Raw genomic sequence first — 9,445 nt, forward strand, 5'->3', positions numbered from 1 at the left:
TGCATCAGTTCGCATTACGTAATGCTGAAACACATCGGCGCAAATCACGCAGACCTTGAGCAGTTCAACTTTTCAAAATACTCGCATTCCTCTCCACGGCTTGCCGTTTTCATGGTCGCCGCCGACAAAAGAAGAAAATTAACCGCCTTGCACTTGACCATGTGCGGCGTGCGACGCACGCATTTCCATTCCACTTTGTCGCATCGATCGTCTGGCCAAAACGCGCACGGCAAACAAAGTAATAATAAGCAATTTTGACGACCCAGCTCACGTTCTGCTGAAAATCGAATTTCCAGCACTTATTGAATTTAAACATGCGGCTCTGCTTGGACGACCGGCCGGTCTAATGAGATGCGTCTACTTTTCTGATTACCTGTGGTCAGTCACGTAGGCGCGGGGTTAGATTCCAGATATCTCTTGATTTTGGAGCAGCATTTTTAATGCTTCGCCCTGCCACGTGGAAGAGCTATTTTAAATTTGAAGGGCTCGTGTACCAGCGAAAAATTCGGTGCTAGCTAACATAGCGTTGAAGTGCGTCAACCAGCTGGAATGAATAAGGAATTCAAGCTTCATTAATGGAAACATGCAGATTCCATGTGTTTTGCAATTTAATTGATCATGTTGACGTATGCGCGTGAAATTATTCACAAAGCTCGATCAAAGCGTTTCAAAAGAATTAAAACAAAGCAAAATTTTCATAGCACTTTTACCGCTAGTTTCACTTGTGTTTGAGTTTATCTCCATCAAAAGAGGAGAGGCATTGTAAAAAGAATCAGCCGGTGCGAGGAAATTAATCTTGAAAACCTTGAGCTGTTAAAATAAGCAATTAATGAAATGGGACAAAGCATCATAAACAAATTTTGTTAAATTTCTTAACGTTTTCCAGGAAGGCTTTTTGGAGAATTTTTATCATCAAACTTATTTTTAAATATTTTCACACTGTCGAATTTAGAAAAAAAGCAAAAACCACAAAATATATAAAATAAATTTACATCTTGACATCTTTGTGTACATTCTGAAGGGGTTTATGGTATCCGCCCCCACAAGTTTAGATCCCATTTAAAAAAAATGGTATAACGCAAAACCACCCTGTTTAACATGTTTTTTATCCACAGATAACGAATCTGTTTTCAGTTAAATTTAAGAATTTTCATTTCACTAAGGGTACTTTTTTAACGTGGGATTGGAAAATTGGCGTTGAAGGGGAAGGTTGTTCACCCCTAAACACTTTAGTTAGAGAAGATGTCAGGACAAGTCGAACGAAGCGTGGATTTCGCATTTATGACGCATATCAGCTGACTCTTACAGCGGCCAAAATAATTGGTTAAAATCGATCGGGCTCAGAGAGAAGAGGGCAAAGTATTCCTTATCTTATAATCACATTACTATAAGATGAGCTCTGTGTTTTCCCGAGAAAATTCCCTGAAAATATTCAGATGAAAACCTTTTTCTTAGCGGTTATTTCTTCGATTTTGCTTAAGAGAAACTAAAACTGTCCTTTTGCTCTCTTAGTGTATTGCGTGTAATTCAATGTTAAATTTTTGAAACAGCAGATTAGAATGACTAATAGTGTCGCGGTTTAAAATTAAATGTATTTTAATTTCCTGCATTTAGATTGACATCAAGGAAGCATTTTTATTTCTCCTTCAAATGACGCACGACAAAATTTATAATTAATTAGGTCTGGTTTTTTAGTTGAAGATAAAGATAATTTTTTAACAATTCTGTTATCAGTAGCCAGCTCATTATTGTTTTCCTGATTTTTAAATACATAATGAATAAGTCGCCAGTCATCTACGCATCATGCTTACTTGCAAAGACTCGATTCAGATCAAAGTCCGTGTTTTTTACCAAGAGTTATTTCTGATCAGTTGATTTGTTGGAATTTTGAGGAGTGTGCAAGATTACACGTTGCATTACGTCAGCTACCGCGGGGGTCAAACCTGTACCTTATCGCGTGTACACTACAAAATTTCCATTAGCTAATCGTTTTCACACAATGACATTCGCCAATCGCACTGGTATACCATTTGACCGTTCGTTGCTAATTTTAATAGAAAACACTCCTTCTTTTTATCTGCGTCTCAAGTATTGTTTTTGTTGCTAACCAGCGAAACGTTGGTGGAAAATGGGGAATATTTGGCAGCTGGAAATGGAATCGAGGCGAAATTATGCTGCTAATGATAATTTGCTGTCAAAATGACGTCAGTTGAAAATTAGGAAATTGGGAAAAACGCGTTCGCTGCATGTCCCGGCTGACGTGACTGCATTCACGCACAACCTTGGGATTGCATCATTTCACGCTAACATAATGCTTTTTGTTTATGATAGAGTGCGTCAGAATGCTTTACTTAAAATCCCAATTTTGACGTGTGACGAAAACAAAGCAAATCAATTTCTGCCTTAAAAATTGTGGGAACATAGAAAAAGCATTAATTCCGTAAACGAACCAATACAAAAAAATAGCTGATAAAACAACAAGAATGTTACGTGGGAAATAACTAACGAAAAAGAACATGGATTTTGCTCGTGTCCCGTTTCCTCATCCTCTGATTCATTCGAGGCGCAAGAACAAACACACATTACCTCATGGCTCGGTTTTTACCCTCTGCTCACCGATTCCCTTCTGCTGCTGCTGTTTACACTGCCTGATACTTATTTATACAGTGCTTCAGCGGCGGCGGCGTGTGTGTTTGCCTCTCTATTTAGACACTCGCAGCAGGTGCAAATCTACTTGCTTGTAATTGCATCCCAAGAGCTCTGGCGGCATGCACACGCGCCGCGCAGCAAAATAAGCGGTGTAAGCGAATCAGTCAGTGCACCGCTTATGCAACCCGCGGAGCAATGTTCGCTCGTTCGCTTTTGCTTTGTGGGAGCATGAACACAACATGGTATATGTATATATGTTTGCTGCACGTGCCTACGTCAAGGCTTAAATTAGATAAGGGTGAGTGATTGGGGTGGCTCACTCCCGCTGTGGAAACCCCCGTTAGCTCAGCTCCATCACGGGAAACACGAACTGTCAACAAAAAGTATTGGCAAGTTTGGTTGGAGACTGTTAGTTTCTGACGGTTGATGAGGATATCCTTATACTTGTCGTGATTTAAGAACCAATTAGTTTTGTAATTTTGCTAAAAATCCCCATCTTTTTACCTAATGTTTTAATTTGGTCGAAATTGAACACGTGATTTCCTTTAATTATTATTGACTCAGAAAACCTGCGGAAATATCGGCTAGCTTGCAAATCATATATTTTTTCTGTGGGGAATTTCCACTTTCATTTAATCACCCAGGCCAATATCTCAAGTAGATAATCAATGAGAAATTTTGATTGTAACTAGCTTTGAAACATAATGAATCAATTGTGTGTATTATCACTACTGATGCAATTTTTTCATCGATATTAATTTGTTCGTCCTTTCGATTCCTTGAACTTATCTTCATCGTGTACAGCGAAAAATTTTTTAGCTCAGTTAATTTTTACTACTTATGAGAAAAATTAAGGAAACTTGTTTGACACAGTTTTATGATCAAATTTAATTACTATACTAATGGTTACTACTGTTACTAATGGTGGGAACTATTTATTTCAAATCAAATGTCCAAGAACACGATTTATATTCAAAGCCCCACCATTACATCCTGAGGATCCTGGGGCGGGTTACGGCACCGTTTTTTAGCTGGACCTTGGCAACGCTGGGCATAAGGATCGCATTGTACAGTGTTTCAAGGTCGAGCTAAAAATGCGTGCCGTAATCCGCCCCCTGACAATGAGTGAGAAGCAGAAACGATCCTAATAATATCACTTGATTTGATTCTGAAGTGCTTTCATGAATTGCATGTAATTCTCTAAATGAGTACATCACACTTAGCACTGACAAACTGTCTTCTTAGGTAAGCTAATATAATTTAACTGTCTAAGCGTGTAAATTTCACGTCTATAAAGAAATTAAACATCAGGCCGTGTCCTGCTTGCTAATTTTGTTCTATTATGCGACCTTAATTTCAGCAGAACGAAACGAGTGCTGCCCTACATGATTTCATCAAAGAAGGAAGGCTTTCAAAGTTGTTTTCGCAAAATCAACACCATACGGAAGCTGTTGGAACGGAATCAGAAGTTGAAAATTTCAACACTCTATGGACTCGTTTTCGGATGATGCCAAAGCTGTATCCTTTGACGCGAGAACATGTGTGTGCAACACAGCAAGTCAAGAGCACATTATAATCGATCACCTCGAGTGTTGGCCACACAAATCGGCGTCGGGATTTTATGTAACTGGTGCAACCATTTGAGTGGCTATAACGAAATCACTGAATTCCCCACAGAGCGAAATTCATTATAACCTCGCCGTTTCGCATTTGCAGTCCACTTCGAGGCAGATGTTTCTCGTCCTTTTGAATAATGCGAACAGCCATTTCATCACCATGCTTAATATATTTGCCTGGAAAAACTTCCTTTTCACCTTCGCCCCATTTCATGTGCTGATTCTTCCATTCATCGTAATATAAATGCTTTTACGTACTGACTTTGCCTTGCAATCATTCCACCTAATCGCCTTTAAATCGCTTTGATGATAGCTAATTACAAAAGCCAACAAAACGATAAAGATGCAATCAAAAGGAAGTTTATAAACTGTGTTGGCGTTTAATATCTGATTCAGCTAGCACAAGTAGCTTTAAAATGCGTTGTTTCTGATAAAAATATTTGAAACGCAACAAGGTCAGTTAGAGGAGTATGTAAAAGGATTGGTGGAAAAAACGACATCCTTTTGATGAAATGACAAAACAGTTCGTTTTAAAAAAGAACAAATGGGGTTTAAAAACATGGAGTGTTAAGCTGAAATGGATTTAATATGCTGCGTTAATTTTTAGACCAATCAAAAAAATATTAATCATACTTTTTCTCCCTAAAGGCAGCACTTTTAGACTCATCGTCAGATTAAATCAGCATTGCTTTGGCTGCCTAAAATCCAAAGCCACATCAAATTAACAGCAATAAAGTATTTCGAATCACCTTTTGATGCGAAAACGATTAAAATAAATGTATTATCAGTTACGGAGCAGAGCACAATAATAAAATACTAATTATTTGCATGTAAAAATTTTATATTAAAAATTTAAATCTTGAAAAACAAGAAACAAAGGGGGACAACTATTTGTTATAAAATATCGTCATTTTTGGTGTATACTTTCTTTTCACGATCGATTGCAAGTACTTACTTCTGTCCTTTCATAATAATGATAATGTCTATAGATAATGTCTAACAGATTACAAACTATTCTTGTATTTCATCTAATCAAAATGACAGAGCACTGCAGTTAACTTTGTAATATTTAGGGATTAAAAAATTTCAGAAATAAATTTTAAAACCTCAACCATGAACTTTATTAAATTATGGTAAATTGTTCTTGAAATTTCTGATACAATTATAATATTCAAATTTCAAATTAATTTATGGAATTAAGACTAGACCGGCAGCATATTTTTTAGGAAGTAATAGAGAAAAAACCAAGCTGACTTTGAACGAAAAAGATCAGTCAAATAAATGACTGAATTATCCTAATCTAGTGGCAAAATGTTTTCTCACTAAACAAAGAGTTTCTCAACAACTGACCAGGCTATTTAAGAAATGATACTTTATCTTTTTTTATTTTTAAGGAAAACCCAAGGCTCAAATTCCAAGTGCCCGGCGTAAAAGAAACAAAGATATCGCGTTGCGCCCTCAGTGAATTGCATCCGCGTGAGGATCCGATTCACGCAGGCCGCGGAGATGAGTTGCACAAAGGCATTGGGCGCACGCCAACAGGTCCAAGGACCGCTTGCAAAACCTGTGGCACCGCCATCGTAACATACACACACATACAGCAGAGCATTGCACTTGTGCTTATTTGCTCTCGAGTGCAAATAATACAAAACAAACTCATCTGCGGCACAATTTCTTCTAGACGAACAGCAACCTGTGCTGTGCTCTGCGTGTGCCTAATGTCGCCGCCGCGCAGTCTAATTTTGAGCGAGGAAGAGCTATTTTTGAAATTTTGCAATCCATTCGGCTCCGACGAGTGCGCGGGAATAAATCGCTTCCCAAGTTCAACAACTCACGCTCGTGCGACAAGGTCAAGTTTTCTTCCCTAATTAATTGTCGACACATGAAGCCGACGCTGCAATTTTTCTGTCAAAGGGATTGTCTCCAGATGAATTCGTTTCAAAGGACTTTGAAATGGAGGCTAACCCTTTGATGTGGCATATATAGTTGTATTGTTAATAAAAAATACAACCAGTGGAAATATTTAACTTTAAAGTGGATTGCTACGGGTTATAAATTTGCAATTTTTAGAAATGTGGCCAAAAAATGAAGTTTATCAAATAATTAGTATTGACAATATTTGTTCTACAATGTGATATAATCTAAAGAGGACCTTGCTAAAATAATTACAGCTTGAATTTGGACAATTTTTTTCCAAAAATTACCAGCGCTTGAACATATTTTAATGGCAGATTTCGGTTCCTTTCGTCGAGATCCAAAGGTGCGTGTGACACTTTTTGGGGAAGCTCTTTTGCTGTGAAATTAAATAAGATTTGAATTAGGGAGATGGCTCCCACCTTTGAAAAGCATGCTAACTTTGTAGCCACGTTTCTAATTTTTGGAAAATAGAAAAAAAATTCCAAAATTCCAAAAAAAAGTTCCAAAATCCGCTTGATATAAGTCAATAGAAACAATTTCTAATACGACTAATATTATTCAAATGTGTTCAGATTTTAGCTGATTTATAGACGTTGTTAGATAGTTTTGACTTTCAAACCATTTTAAGTGCAGTTCAAACGGTTTCGAATTGCATGATTCATACTCTTATGGCAATCTCATGGCGCGCCTTAGAATAAAATAGTCGATCGTTTAAAATTCACAGCTCTACTAATGACATTTTATTCATTCACTCCTTTTGCCAAGAAATTTTAATCTAATATTCATTGTAAACCATTTTGCGTTTGATCGTTATCATAAAAATTGAATTGCAGTGACTGAGAATTTCTTTCTTAACCTCTGTATATGATGTAATAAAAAAGGCTTTCTTTCCCCATTCTGACTAACAAATTATTAATTATTAACTCGATCTGCCACCTCAAAGTCAAATTGGCTACTTTATTAAATGTATTCCAATTTTGAATAACTTAACAGCAAAAAATTAATAAAGTTGATAATGTTTTATTTTTATTTTCAGCGGACATCACGCAAAATGATTTAAAATTTCAAACCTCTTTACAACACATTTTTTTCATTACAACAAATCTGAACTGAACACTTTATAATTTATTTTAAACTCAATTTAAAATATCATTAAAACAGCCATTTTGCAAACCCATGTGTAAAATTGATAATTTATCTTGTCAGCAAGCGGCGTAGTTCTGATAATCGATTAGAACGATGAATTAATCGATATATACAAAGGTGCGGCTGCATTTTGTTGCTTGAATTTTTTTCTCGTTCCCTATATACGAAAGATAATGCACTAGTGCGCAAAAAGATGAGACTGACGGGCGTCAGAGTGATAAAAGGCGCTTTATAATGTTCTTGGTTGTTGCACACACTGGCGCACAAGCCGCGAGAGGTTCAATTACATCACTTTTCTCGAAGCAATATTGTCTTATCTGTTTTGCCGTCGCTGATAATTAGACGTGACTTGCATTTGTGACCTTAATTAGACCGTCAACCAGCTCTTCGCGTCGAAAAATAGCCGCGAAAAGAGAGGAGCGGGTGCGATAAGTGTTGTAAATTCATTTCCTTTTAATCCATCATTCACTCTCTTGACCTAGATCTCGTTTTGTCATTCGGTCGCACCAAAGCCGCGCGTATTAGTGCGTACTTTCGCGTGGGCGGCCGAAATTTTCGCAATTAAATTACGCTTCTTCGGTGATTCGTCAAATTTCCCAGCTGCCTTTAACAACCGGTGGGCGTAAGATGAAAAGGATTTGGAGACATACATATAAAACGCCTGACAAAACAGCGGGGAATCTCTGTCTCCTCAAGGTTTATTGCCGCCCCGAAATAGAAAGATGCACACACGGGTTCTCTTTTAGGATGATTGTATAAAAACTGGTGCGGCGCCGGGCATTTCCACTTAGTGGTTGCCTCACCGCGTCTTGCCATCTCGTTGCTAATGGGAAATATTTACTAATTAGCACCGCGAGAGGTTGCATAATAATTGTATTCAATTTCAAATAATATTATAAAATTTTCTGCAGCTAATATTGAAACTATTGCTCTGAACTGAAGCCTTTAACGTAGATTTTGAATTTAAATTCAAATGAGACAAGCAACAACAGTTTTTTTTTATAATTAACTTTGATTTGGAGTTCAGTCATCAAAGATTATGTTTGTGATTTTCGTAGGAGATTTTCTAAGCAGAGTAATTTTAAAATTTTAGAGAAAATCCATTTTAGGAAGAAGTGATATTAACCACATTGCTAAACACGATAGTGCCAGAAAAATGAAGCGGCCAGATTGTATGTGAGAAATTTTAATTTCACAAAACAATTATTTAATAGTTTTCCCATAGCCACGAAATCGTCAGGTATTATAGATGAGAATTGCTTGCTACGAGTCAAATATTGCAGTTTGCTAGAATTTTTATTTGTTCAATTTCTCTATCCTGACGCCACCATGAACGTCGGAATGGTTAGCAAAATATAGCGTTGTTTAAATTTTTGGAACCAACCACCGTACTAAACAAAGAGCACTGCTCATAATGGGTCAACTGAATAATTTCAAGTGGTTTTCGGTCTGCTTGTTGCATTTGCCATTTATAATTTATTGCAAACAATCGGCCAGGACCAGAAGTGACGTCCAAATCTTTATCAGCTATAGCAATAATAACACGGATGAAGTCATGATGTACTGGCCACTCTGTTCAGCGTTTGTCCGCTAACACGGTGGCCAATTCCAGGAATTCCAACGCTCTAATTATGACTGATGTTTTTTGCTGAATGTGTTAAATATTTTTGTTCAACATCCACGATGACATTTCCTTCAAAAGTAAAAATGAAATTGTATACTATTTTTGCTTATTTTTTAATACAATATTGGAATCTCCTCATTTTACAAGGAGTTTATGAATCGGGGTCATTATAGCCGGCGTGTACTGCTTGCCCTCTAAAAAGTAGCGCCCACTCATTGTCAGTGGTGCAGGATCGCACCTGAGGAGATTTCGCCCATGCAGATAAGCCGACGAGTTGAAAAATCACGCCGAGTAGCGATACTAGCGATGTACCGCTCGGACCTTACAACGTGATCGCTGGAAAACACTCGGCAAAGATAAGGCGTTGGGGGTCAGCTGGAAATCTCGGCCGTTGTTTTCGCTCGCTCGCACGAGCCGTTGGGTCCGCCGTAGTGCTGTAAGTTTTGGCGGCCGCAAACGAACTGCTGTCGTTCACGTACGCATCAAAATAGTA

This window comes from Cloeon dipterum, chromosome X (assembly GCF_949628265.1).
Source record: "Cloeon dipterum chromosome X, ieCloDipt1.1, whole genome shotgun sequence".
NCBI classification, from domain to species: Eukaryota; Metazoa; Arthropoda; class Insecta; order Ephemeroptera; family Baetidae; genus Cloeon; species Cloeon dipterum.